Source organism: Misgurnus anguillicaudatus, chromosome 22, assembly GCF_027580225.2.
Source record: "Misgurnus anguillicaudatus chromosome 22, ASM2758022v2, whole genome shotgun sequence".
Taxonomy (NCBI): domain Eukaryota; kingdom Metazoa; phylum Chordata; class Actinopteri; order Cypriniformes; family Cobitidae; genus Misgurnus; species Misgurnus anguillicaudatus.
Genome location: NC_073358.2, coordinates 17,593,501 through 17,606,221, shown reverse-complemented (window position 1 = coordinate 17,606,221; position 12,721 = coordinate 17,593,501). Strand labels below are relative to the sequence as shown.

The 12,721-nt window shown below is 39.2% G+C and overlaps 1 protein-coding gene across 1 annotated transcript in view; it reads left to right on the top strand.

Annotated features, from left to right (window-relative positions):
• Positions 1–12,721, top strand: part of adgrv1 (adhesion G protein-coupled receptor V1) — a 1,080,612-nt gene that overhangs the window by 175,587 nt on the left and 892,304 nt on the right. The gene's annotated exons all lie outside the window — the stretch shown is intronic.

The window sequence follows — 12,721 nt, the reverse complement described above, 5'->3', positions numbered from 1 at the left end:
GCTTTGTACCAAAAAACAAAAGCCCAAATAGAGAACCAATTGGCCAAAGCAGCAGCGGTTGCGCTGACAACAGACGGCTGGACGTCAAGGGCTACACAAAGCTACCTTACTGTAACGGCACATTTCATTACCGATGAATGGGAGCTGAAAAGCCACGTTCTTCAGACACGCCCCCTTGAGAGTCACACGAGTGAGGTTTGGCCAAAGGGATGACAGAAGCAGTGGAAGTGTGGAAGTTGGAGAGAGATAATGTAACTATTCCTGTAACTACTGACAATGCCAGGAATATAGTTAATGCAGTTGTTGGAGCTGCTGGACTTGGACCACAAATAGGGTGCTTTGCCCATGTCATTAACCTAGCATCTCAGAAAGCAATGGCAGTGCAGCAGATCTCTCGCCTCCTAGCAAAGATCAGAAAGATTGTGACATTTTTTCACAGAAGCACAACAGCGGCCCATGTGTTGAAGACAAAACAGGAGTTGCTGCAGCTTCCTGTTCACAAACTCATCCAAGATATGCCAACTAGATGGAATTCAAGCTATGATATGATTGAAAGATATATTGAACAGCAGGCTGCAGTGAATTCTGCAATAACAGACAAAACTGTGAAGAAAAATGTTAAAGACATTATGACTTTGTCTGAAAACGGCATGAGACTGGCTGAGAATGTCATCACAGTTTTGAAACCCTTAAAAACAGTGACAACCCTTATGTGCACCGAGTCCTCTCCATCTGCATCCATGGTCCTTCCTATGAAAATGATGATCCTGAAATCCTTGGTACTGTCTGATGATGACAGCCCAGCAGTGAAGGATGTCAAAACAGCCATCAAAAATGACCTGCAGCAGCGATACACAGCACCTGATCTTCAAGAATACCTACACAAGAGCACAGCTTTGGATCCACGTTTAAACCACTGCAACACTTGGATGCTACTACTCGCCTGAAAGTCTATGAAGCTTTAACCACAGAGATTGTGAGTATTAAACTACTGCCTGGTACTTTTTATATTTTGCTGCTTACTATATTTTTGATTAATTATTTGCATAGCTTTATGGGATTTTTTTTTAAATATCATTTTAATATCCATACTTTGACACTGAATACATCCAGATACAACATCCATTATGAATTTATTTTAATCTGTTCTGTATTGTTGTATCCCGTGTCCCTGTGTATAACAGTTGCAAGTGTGTGTGTGTGTGTGTGTGTGTGTGTGTGTGTGTGTGTGTGTGTGTGTGTGTGTGTGTGTTATATTAACCATTTGTAGTGAATCCCATACTATGGTTTTTTTAATGATGAGCAATGAGCATTGATCATGTATCTAAGATGATTGTTGTTTATATTTCTCAAGGAGCAAGCTACAGGCCCCACAGAGCCAGCAACCTCCATGAAGTCTCAGACAGTGGACTTGGAGCCCTCAACGTCACCTCCAAAAGAAAAGAAATCAGCCATGACTGAACTTTTTGGAGGAATGTTCATGACCCATCATCATGAGCCAAACCCCAAATCTGTGGCCAAAATTGCAGAGGAGGAAATGGCAGTGGACTCTATTCCCCTGGATGCAGATCCACTGAAATGGTGGAAAGCCCATGAGCACGAATACCCTCATCTTGCCATGTTGGCACGGCGTTACTTGGCTGTGCCTGGAACCTCTGTCCCTAGTGAGAGGGTGTTTTCCACTGCTAGAGACATTGTCACATCAAGCAGATCTGTGCTGTCCACAGAAAATGTGGACACTCTCATCTTTCTGAAGAAAAACTTAAAAATTGAGTAAAAACACACTCCATATAAAGAGTTATAGAGTTCTATATAAAAACAAAATTGTTGTTTTCTTTCTATTTGTTCATACATATAATGTTACATTTTTTTTTTTTTTTAAGGAGCTGTTTTTGTTTAATACAGTATGCAGGTAAGAAAACACCAAAGAAAATGGGTAAAGCTCCATTATTGTTCAATGTTAAAAATAAATAAATCATACTTTGTTAGTTTTAATTAATAAAACAATTTAAAAAAATCAAGGAAATGTATCTGGCAATTGTTTCTTTTTGCTGTATCCGAAACGCACCGCACCAGTGTGTTGTGTTGAACCGTACCGTGAATTTTGTGAACCGTTACACCCCTAATATATATCGGAGCAGCAAAAGATTTTGCGAAACTCTATTGGTCTTTTGAGAAACTCTAATGGTCTACCGGGGCGCTTCAGAGTGTGCGAGCCAGTAGTCTCCCAGTCGTTTTGTTTGTTTAAATTTGGTTCTATAATTGTTTTAATCTGTGTTTTTTAACTGTGGCGTGTGCGTATGAAAGAAATAATCTGCAGATTATGGGATTACTCTTTTTGCACTTTTTTGCGTGTCAACACTTCTTTTGGGCTTTGCTAGTCACGCCGTAGGACATGGTGTATACAGGAAAGTAAGCCGCAACCTTCTCATGTCCTTACGGACCTCTGCAGTGGGTGCCATCGGGCATACCGACGGAACTTGTCAGGCCGCATACGTTGTCAGGTCATCGGAAACGAAGAAGAAGAGGCGGTTTGCGTCGGAGACTAAAGACTCTTCGGCTGGACAACTGCCTCAAATTATCACCACTTCCTTCGTTCCTTTTGTCAAATGTACAGTCTATCAGAAAAAAGATAGATGAGCTGGAAACATATACCAAGTTTAAACAGGAAGTAAAAGACACTTGTCTCCGTTCTTTTACTGAAACATGGCTCGGTGATGCAAACCCGGATTCGGACTTAAACTTAACTGGGTTTGGAAGCCCAATCCGTATGGACCGGTCACCAGAGATCACCGGCAATACCGACCCTGCTGAAAAAAAAACAATAAAACAATTACAGAAAATTCTAATGCTTTTATTGGTTTTAACAGAATTTTATTGGTTCTAATGGAATATTGCCCAAAACATACTAAAGTGTAGTGTTTTTTGTTGGTCTCTAATGGTATGTATTGGTTCTATTGGATCTATGTATTGGTTCTAATGGAATATGCATTGGTTCTAATGGAATATGGCCCAAAACATACTACAGTGTAGTGGTTTTAATGGAAAAAGCTAATGGTTCCTATTGGTATTTTAATGGAAACCATTAGAATTTTCTGTAATGGTTTTATTGTTTTTTTTCAGCAGGGGAGAAGGGGGCGTGTGCCTCTACGTGAACGAAAGGTACTGTAACTCAGTTGTGATCAGTGAAAAGATATGTACCACTGATGTAGAATTGTTGACCATTTCTCTTCGTCCCTTTTATTTGCCGCGTGAATTCCAACAGTTATTTTACACATTAGTGTACATTCACCCATGGGCTAACGCCTGTTTCACACAACGTTTTTTATCAGATTGATTACGGTTTGTATTACCTTAGTTTAACTAAAAATTCCATATGGTTATGGTGAGACAATAGTAAATTTGGTTAGGCTACTGTTGTTTTACTACAAATAAAAACTAAAATTAAATTAAACAATTATTATTAATTAAACAATGGTAAAATTAATAGCATACTTTATGTATATGCATGTATAGAAACACGGTAGAATATTTAACAAGATGTTATACATATCATTTTCAACTTGTGGTAAGTTTTTTGCTTTAATTGCTTCATACAGGGATTAAACAAATAAGATTACAGAAAAAACTACTGAAAACTTTTTTTATATCCATTAAGGGTGAAATTACTGAGTTTTTGTGTAAATCCGTGTTCATTCTGACCACAAAACACGCGCTATCTCTTTAAATCATGCCGCTTGCGTGGAGTACAGCAAAAATAGACTTGCTGCCGAACCGATCGCAGCACTGGTGCACCGCATCTGCGACAGACCAGACGGACCGCATACGTATGCTGTGTGAAAGCTCTAACCTGTTAACATGGCTACGTAAAAAATTACGCACCGGAAACGCACTGCATACGGAGTATGTGTGAAACAGGCGTTAGTCTCATGGCTCGCCGTTTGTTCGTCTCAGCGAGAGAGGAACAGCAGGGGGAGCGCAAAACATAGATAGGACAACCGTGCATATGAGAGCGGTCTCGGCGTGGGAGGTGCCAGACCGGTGACGTGCTCGGGGGAAATTCATAGCAGAGAGGCTCACTCGAACCGCTGTGCTGGACGCTATTACAACAGCGCCTGCTCTTATAGCTTATAGCTTTATATTAAAAATATTGATCTTACCGGGCAGCTGCAAGGGAGACCTCGTCAGGCATGTGTCCGCTGCACAGGGCTCGTACCACGGCAAGCGAAGGCTATCTTCGGTTCTCAGCCAGAAAACGGCAGGGGAAGACGCTAGGCCTGGATTCCGCTGCAGGGCTTGTGTCGACGGCGAGTAAGGGGCCAGTCACACCAAAAGCGCTTTAAACGCTTGCAAACGCAAGGCGCGACGCACTGCCTTTTTTTAAAAAGGGCAGTGCGACGCGGCTTTTCATATTGCTAAGCAACCATCAAGTCAGCTGTCTTGTCAATCAAATATTGAAGCGTGAGCGCTCTTTTGCTGTTAACTGTCATATTAGCAGAAACTTTAAAAAGACGGAGCTTCCTCTGACCTTGTTTGACGGTCAGATGTGCACAAACACGCAGGAGAGAGTGAGCGAGTGGAGTCCGGTTCTTCAAAGCAACTGTAATCTTCCCTCACCACAACGTAAGCCCCGCCTCTCCCCTCATTCGATTGGACAATGTCATTGGTCTGTATTTTTTACAGACGTTAACCAATAGGCTTCAATCGCGGAGTAAACAGGAGTTTCCCCCCATAGCCTCAGCAACTGACGCAATGCGAAGTGAACCGTATTGAAAGGGAACAAAATAATCTTTTGTTAAATGTACTTGTGGTTTTATAGGTTTTTGGTTAAAACTTTTAAACATTTTATTAAATAATTATTTATGCATTAAAGGCTTTATCCATATTATTTTGTAGTCTAAATATTCAGCTCATTATAGAAAACGCTGTAAACCCTTAAATATACATTTTAAAATCACATGCACACACACCAAGAGACACGAGCGCCCACACACACACACACACACACACACACACACACACACACACACACACACACACACACACACACACACACACACACACACATTCATAAGAGCAACATCTGAAACTCTGTGTCTGATTAGAAACTATTACACTTTATTCAGAACACTGCATGGTTCATGTGATATCAGATATAAGTTTACCCAGACACATCTAAATGTTTGATTCTTGATTGTCTATAAAGAAACTTTCGATGTTGGATGTAATGATACACCTAAACAGGGGCGGAGTGGGACCAAAAAAATCCAGCGGCCCTCCGTGGTAAAAAAAAAAATACTAAGGTCTTGTTTTTGTAGTAACACTTAGGGCAATACAAATCGTAGTCAATCTGCCCCCCAAAAAAATTTTCATAATAATAATAAAATCATAATAGTTATAGCCTGCCAGCTAACATAAATACATAACTGTTACGTAACATCGAGGTAATATGTTGACCAAACTTACGTCGTGGTGACAAACCGAGTTAAGTCGTGGTGACCGGAAAAGTGAAATTCCTGGATTCGTCGCCTGCACGTAACTTCGCAACGTAATCTGCCTGTCGTGGGCAAGTCCTGACAACGTAATAAATTAAAAGTTTTATGTTGGTAACCAGTTAGTAATTTAAATCTTTTATTTAATATTCTTTGGGCTGATATCTGCAGTACAACTAATTTAACTTGTGTGATAACTAGAAGACTTACTATAATTCAATTCAATTCAATTTTATTTATATAGCACTTTTCACAATAGTTAATTGTTTCAAAGCAGCTTTACATTAATAGAAGCAGTGAAAAGCACAGAAAAACGACAGATATCACAACAAAATACACAATAGCATAAGTAGTTAAATATGCTGCGGCTATTACTCAACATTATAAGCGAGCGTATTACTAATGTAACGTCTAGAAGAGGAAGCTAAGTTAAGCCCAAGAAGGCTGCCTCCCCGGGGTAAAAAAACCCCTAGGAGAAAAAAACCCCGGCCTTTAGCCGAGGAAATAAAAAAATATAATATAATATAATATATGAACGACAGACAGAGAGAGTTGGAATACTTCATTTTATTGAACATGAATATTACATTACAAACATTTAAATAAACATATGATAAAATAAACATTTAATGGATTCTCCATATGATTTAAACGAGGATGTAATTTCTGAATTGTGTAGGCGTCAGACGAAGAAAGTGAGAGAGTTGCTGTCCTCTTCATGTACCGGTTGCCAGGGTAACGCTTCATCAGTCCAAAACACCAAATGTGTCCCACAAAACTTTAAAATAAAGACAATAAAATAAATAAAAGTTAAAGAACATCTACACGTTTTCATAAAAATCTTTTTATTTGTTGTGAAGTACCTGTTTAAACGAAATTTCCTGTCAGATGAACATTCCTGTCAGTGCAGCATAAAACACGCTTTATACTGTCGGGCGAGATTCTGTGAGCCTTAATAAGTATGTTTAAATGCTGTTTTCACAACTCTTAAGCAACTGAAATGAGTTTTTGTGAAATTTAAACGGGTCTCAAGGTGCGTTCCATTCGACCGTAAGTGGACTGCAAAGTGGACTTCACAGGGTATTCCGCCATCTTAAGTGAGATTCCAATCCTAAAAGGGAGCGAACATGTTCAGTTCGTAGGGCACTGCGCACGGCATAGGGAATCAGGGAACATCGATACATCACTTCACAGGAAGTGGAGAGCGATAATCACCCAACTGTCATTGCGCGCATCACGTGATCACGAGTTGGAACGGTCAGACCGCTATGCAATTATATGACAATCGTTTAAAAACACATATATACACATAATTAACCAAATAAAAGTTTACTTTCATATTTGCATGACAGTTACAGCAGGGATTCAATTCTGTTAATAGTCAAGTAATAGCAGCAAAAGTCAATTAAAGTGTATAATAAACATACGTTTTTCATTATGTAGTACTCAATGTTTTTTTTTATTGTATAGTGTACATATTTTAAATGTGATAGTAAATAAAAATTAAAATATGAATGTAGTCCTATATACATTTATGTTATATCAATCTGCGCGACCCCATTGTTGACTTTCTTTGATGACGTTTGCAGGCCGTTCCAAATGAGCGGTTATTGTCTGTTAAGTCCACTTCAACTGGTATACCGTGCTCAGGGAGTAGGGAGCAGTGAACACTCCACAGGGACCCTGTCGAATGGAACGCACCTTCAGTTCAGAGAACCGACCGGTCCGTTCTGCTGTGCACGCGTGGTCGCACGCTCTGATTGAGTTTAGCTGGGTGCTGGAGGCGCGTTCTGTTTTTTGTTTCCCATGTAATGGCAGCTCGCGTGGTGTATGTAATCTATTTTGACTTATTTAAGGGAAACATTGAGACTGAAAGTTTTAACAAGCTATATAGAAAAGGAAATGAATGTTTATATTGCCTAATTGTAAAGGTAATGAAAATGAAAGTTACCTCAATAGGACGTAACAGTTACAATGCCAGCTGGTAAGTCATGAAATTACCAAAAATGACCAATAAATTATGTAACTAGTACGTCGTGTGTTAGTTGGGATTGCAAGTTATATTGCAACCCCGTCTGGCGGCCTAATGTGCGGCCGGTTCCTACCTGCAGCCTCTCTGCTCAACACCATATATAAGAGTGCTCAACCTGTTCGGCAGGTCCAACCATGTCTAGGTTTTAAAAAAATATAGGGGGATCCGTGAGCAGCCCCTCCCCAAATGGCATAGCCTTTCGGCCTTTGATGTAAGCCACCGAACGCCTGTTTATTGCAGAATGTGTGCAGTCGGATCCGTCACGCGGATAGACTATTCGATAGACTAGTAAATGTGGATTAAGGATGTTTAAAATTTCTAGCCTGGTGGACAGGACGAATGGATCGAATCAGCAGATTTGCTAAGGTGTATTTATCTCCACATATCATAAATAAAAATTAGAATGGTAACTTTGCAGTAGGCTATCACATTATATATTTCCTAATATGTGATTTCCATATTATAGACAAGAGTTTTCAACGGCAATATGGCAATAAATATCCTCAAGATTATTATTTCTTAAAACTTTGACAAAAAATATTTTTAAAGGAACTGTATTCTTACATTTATTCAAAGATGCACACATTATTCCACATATGATTTGAATATTAGACAAGAGTATTCATAACGGCAATGAACTTCTCAGCAATAAATAGGTTATCCACAAATAACTTAACATTCACAGCATAATGAAAGTAATAAACAGACAAGGAAGCAGGATTGACATGTAAATTGTATTAATATTACCAGAAAAACAGCAATATTACTGAAATAAACTCTGAGATAAATGCGTCAAACACGCTGTTAACCATACTAACAAGTCTAAATAAGCAATAACAGTGGGAAAAAACACATCTCTCAAAACTATATGACAAAAATTATATTTAAAGGAAATATTCTTACAGTTATTCAAATATGCACAAATTATTCCATATATTATTTCCTGTTTATGACCACGTTTGTCTCTGGCCTTGCTCTGTTATAATAGCTGATTGACAGGTGCGCATCCTCGTCTTTCAAACAGGTATCATTTTGTATAGTTAGCCTACTCATTAAGGAAAATTAGCCATGATTTTATGATTTTATTATTATTATGTAAAGGTTTTTTTGCAGATTGATTATGATTTGTATTACCCTAGTTTTACTACAAATATGAGACCTTAGAATTTTTTATTTATTTATTTTTACCACGGAGGGCCGGTGGTCTACGAAATTTCCCGGTAGATTTTTTGGTCCCACTCCGCCCCTGTGGTTGGACCTGCCGAACAGGTTGAGGCCTTGAGCACTCTTTTATACTGTGTTGAGCAGAGAGGCTGCAAGTAGGAAGCGGTCGCACATCAGGCTGCCAGACAGGGTTGCTATAGACGGTTTCAGCAGTAACAACATAAACAAGTGGCTGTCGTGGTCCGCACATAACTTCCGGAAAACTCCGCTAAGAATAAATGACAACAAATTTCTTTAAACGTAGTTTATTTATATAACAAGCAAAAAAACAACACATAGATTACCTAGGAAACCAAAACATTTGTTATTTTCAACGAGGCATTTGTTCAAGAGATCAGTTTAGCAACTAGTCAGACCATTTAAAAAACGAAACCGGAAGTAAAGTTTGGATCCAGACGTGTATCGCGTCAGCGCACGTGCGTCGAAATGTAGCCTATAAATTATCAGACCGGCCCTCGCGGCCTCAAAACACTACCGGCCCACCGGGAAAAGTCCTGCCTCTCCCGATTGCCACTCCGCTACTGCACCTAAATATAAAATAAACCTTTATTTTTGTCAAAGTGGACAGCATTAGCTTTATTGTACATTTATTGTATAGAAGACATTAATGAAGCCAAACCAGAAGATGAGATAAAAATGTCTCACAAGTTTCTTTTAAAGTGGCAGATATGAACACGCACCCTGCGTTCTCTGTCACTGCCGGTGAGCGAGCTTTAATGTGCTTGAACTTAGAGAGCGTGTTGTGAAAAGACTCACGGATCTCGTGAAGCGATTAAACTTTTATTTATTTTAAAATAAATAGGTTTTAGTCTAAAGAAAGTAGTATTGGGGGCCCCAGTAGTTGTGGCATATAAGGCATTGCTTAAACTATACACATACAGAAAATTTCATTAAATAAATTTGTGATGTTACAAACAAAAGTTTTAATCAGAGACATGGTTCAAGAATCACTAAATCTATAAAAATAAGCCTTTACATTTTATCAAAGTACCGCTGTCTAAAAACCATAAAATGTCACTCAAAACTGTCCAACGTGTACACTTTTGATTGATGGGGCAGGACATTACCTGTCAAAACATGATTGGCAGGGGTCATAAATCATATTTTGAAAGAAGGTGTCCCACTATAACTACTTGCACATACTGTTTAACCATATATAAGAACCAAATGGCACCAATTTATTTAACAGAGATGGTTTTAATTTGTGTATGTGTCTGCTTGGTAACTTTTAAAAATCCTCCATTAAAACAGACAAAAACCAGACACTTCTAATGTACATTTCATTGGAAGATGCAGTAATATGTACCAGGATCAGTGTATCTCAGGTTGCGAAGGAAGGTATGCTAGGTGTCCAGTGTAAAATATACAGTTTAATGTACTGCAATTCACAATTTGAAAAAGGTGGTGCTTTTTACATTGCACTTTATTTCAAAGCATGTTAGATTAGGCCCTGTACATTTCATCAGTTAATTTATTTTCTGGGAATCAAACCAATTACTTTAGCATTGAACATTGTGCAATACGTAGTAGGCCTGGCAAACTCGATTTCTTTTAAGGATCCGGGTTACTGTGAGTCACTCACTAAAGTGATCCGGGTTGTGTGAGTCACTTGAGTCATTTGAGTCAGTATTGCTAAATCGCCAAGGAAACTCAGTACAGACCCACTTGTAACCAGTTGATCCACGCGACTCGAGATTCTCAGAGCCAGAAACATTGCAGACTCACAGACCATGGGACTCATGAGACTTCACTCGCTCTACAGATCCACTAACCAGCTACGTCTGATCCGCGCGAGTCAGCCGGTTAGTGGATCTATAGAGCGACTGAAGTCTCCTCAGAAGTAAATCCACAACAAAAGCCTTTCACTTCTGAAAAACATGCTTATAGGTTTTAGATTTGGTGTGTATGGTCGACCATTTAAAAAATAGGCCTAATAATAATAGCAAAATAATATAGAGAAAATGTAGAAAAAAATGTGTCCTGATTATGTAGCCCCCGAGTCGGAGAGTCTCGAGTTTGCAATGTTTCCGGCAGATCTGCAAATCTGCAGTGCTTCCGGCTCTGATTCGAGAGACAGTTCGCGCGGATCAGCAGTTACGAGTTGAGAGATTCTCGAGTCAGAGCAGATCTCGAGTCTCGAGTCTGCATTGTTTCCGGCTCCGAGTGAGAATCTCAGGTCAGTTCGCGGCTCGCGCGAATCTGCAGGTCTCTCGAGTTTGCAATGTTTCCTGGCTCTGAGTGATAATCTTGGGTCAGTTCTCGCGCAGATCAGCCGGTTACGAGTGGATCTGTAGAGCGAGCGAAGTCTCATTAATAATGTTGAAAGAGGTTTGTGTGTGTGGTGGCGCTGTTTATGGTTTTACATTGAATTGTAGTAGGACTCAACTGATCCGTGTTAATGATACTAGAGACTCGCGACTCATGAATTAATTTAAATATCGGGGTGAAAGATCCGAGTGAGTCACGACTCAAACAGGTCTAATACGTAGATGTAATCTCTTAGGCAGGGTATCTCATTTGATCTAGAAACATTTTTAGTAATGCTGGTTAAAAGTCTCCTTACATCCTGATAGCAATCACTATGTTAAGTTGTTTAAATGTATTTGTAGAAATGTATGTCATCTGTGAAAGGCGTAGGACCAAAAAATGTTCAACCAATCATAGGTCTCGGTCCTAACGGACGTTGCCTTTTTTCCCCTAATCCGTAATCATAATTTGAATGCCACCGCGCAGCTTGTCCAAACAGACACCATACGTCATCGGTGCGTTCACGTGCGCTCACCTTCCGTCTGTAAACAGGGAGAATAGCAAATTTTCTGCTGAATTGACAACCTGCACAGGAGCCACAAAAAGAATACATCTTTTAAAACAATAACAGCAAAAACTGCCTGGATCACCAAATAGCAAAAACCCAAATTAGCATCGGTAACTTTACTGCTTTACCACGAGATGCAAACAGCTGCAGGAAGCAAAGGGTCTGAAAGTGTCGTTGCACTGTTTATTTTGGTATGGTAGGTACGCAATGTGTTTGTACTGAGACGGATTTGGATATTCTACTTTGATGAAACATTGTGTTACTTAAGAAATTTGTGTTCGTTTATGGATTAGCATAACAATATAGTTACTAACTGTTACTTCTACACAACCGAAAGTGTTGTTTATGTTTTTTTTTTTTTTTTGAAATGTTATTCACTTTGTACTGCAGAGTTTTCTCACTGGTGAATGAGACATGACATGTGACCGTCTGATCTGTGCGTGTTCATGTGTTTTGAAAGAAGCGTGACTTTGGATGGCGATTTGAATGGAGGGTGGGATCGTATTTCATTGCTAGTCGGCTACCGTTAGCATTTTTCAAAATGTGATACCCTACCTTTAAGAGTTTCTGAATCAATTTAGTTTGACTACCTTATATAATGTGTTTCTTCAGTTTGTTGCTCATTAATTAGTGATCTTGAGTTGTCATGATGTGGGAGATTGGGGTGGCTGCCATGATACTTGTGTTGCCTTGCTGATCAAGTGATGCTGACAAGCAGTATATAAAATGTAAGAACTTCTTTAGTCTAATAATGAAGTGCTCTAGTCTTGAAGAGAAGGAAACATGGACTCACAGCAATGCTCAAGAGGATGACCAACCTTGTGAAGGGCCTGTTTGACAAGCGGCTTATTTCATTGTTCAATTTAGCCTTTCAGCCTTTTTATGATGAACATGTCTAGGCACTAAAAAAGACTAAGATGATATAAAAAGGAAGCATATCTTACTGTATATGTCCAGGTGAAATCTGTGAACCTTTTTGCATTTAATGGGAACATATTTGTGAAAGTTTGCAAAATGGATTTAAACATATTCAATAATTGTTATATGAAGCAAATTTTGATAGCAAAAAAAATCAACGTACTATATACAAAATACACAAGCAAGGGCCAAAGCATGGTAGAAAGATTGGCAATCCAGTTATTCTGAAGCCGGTTATTT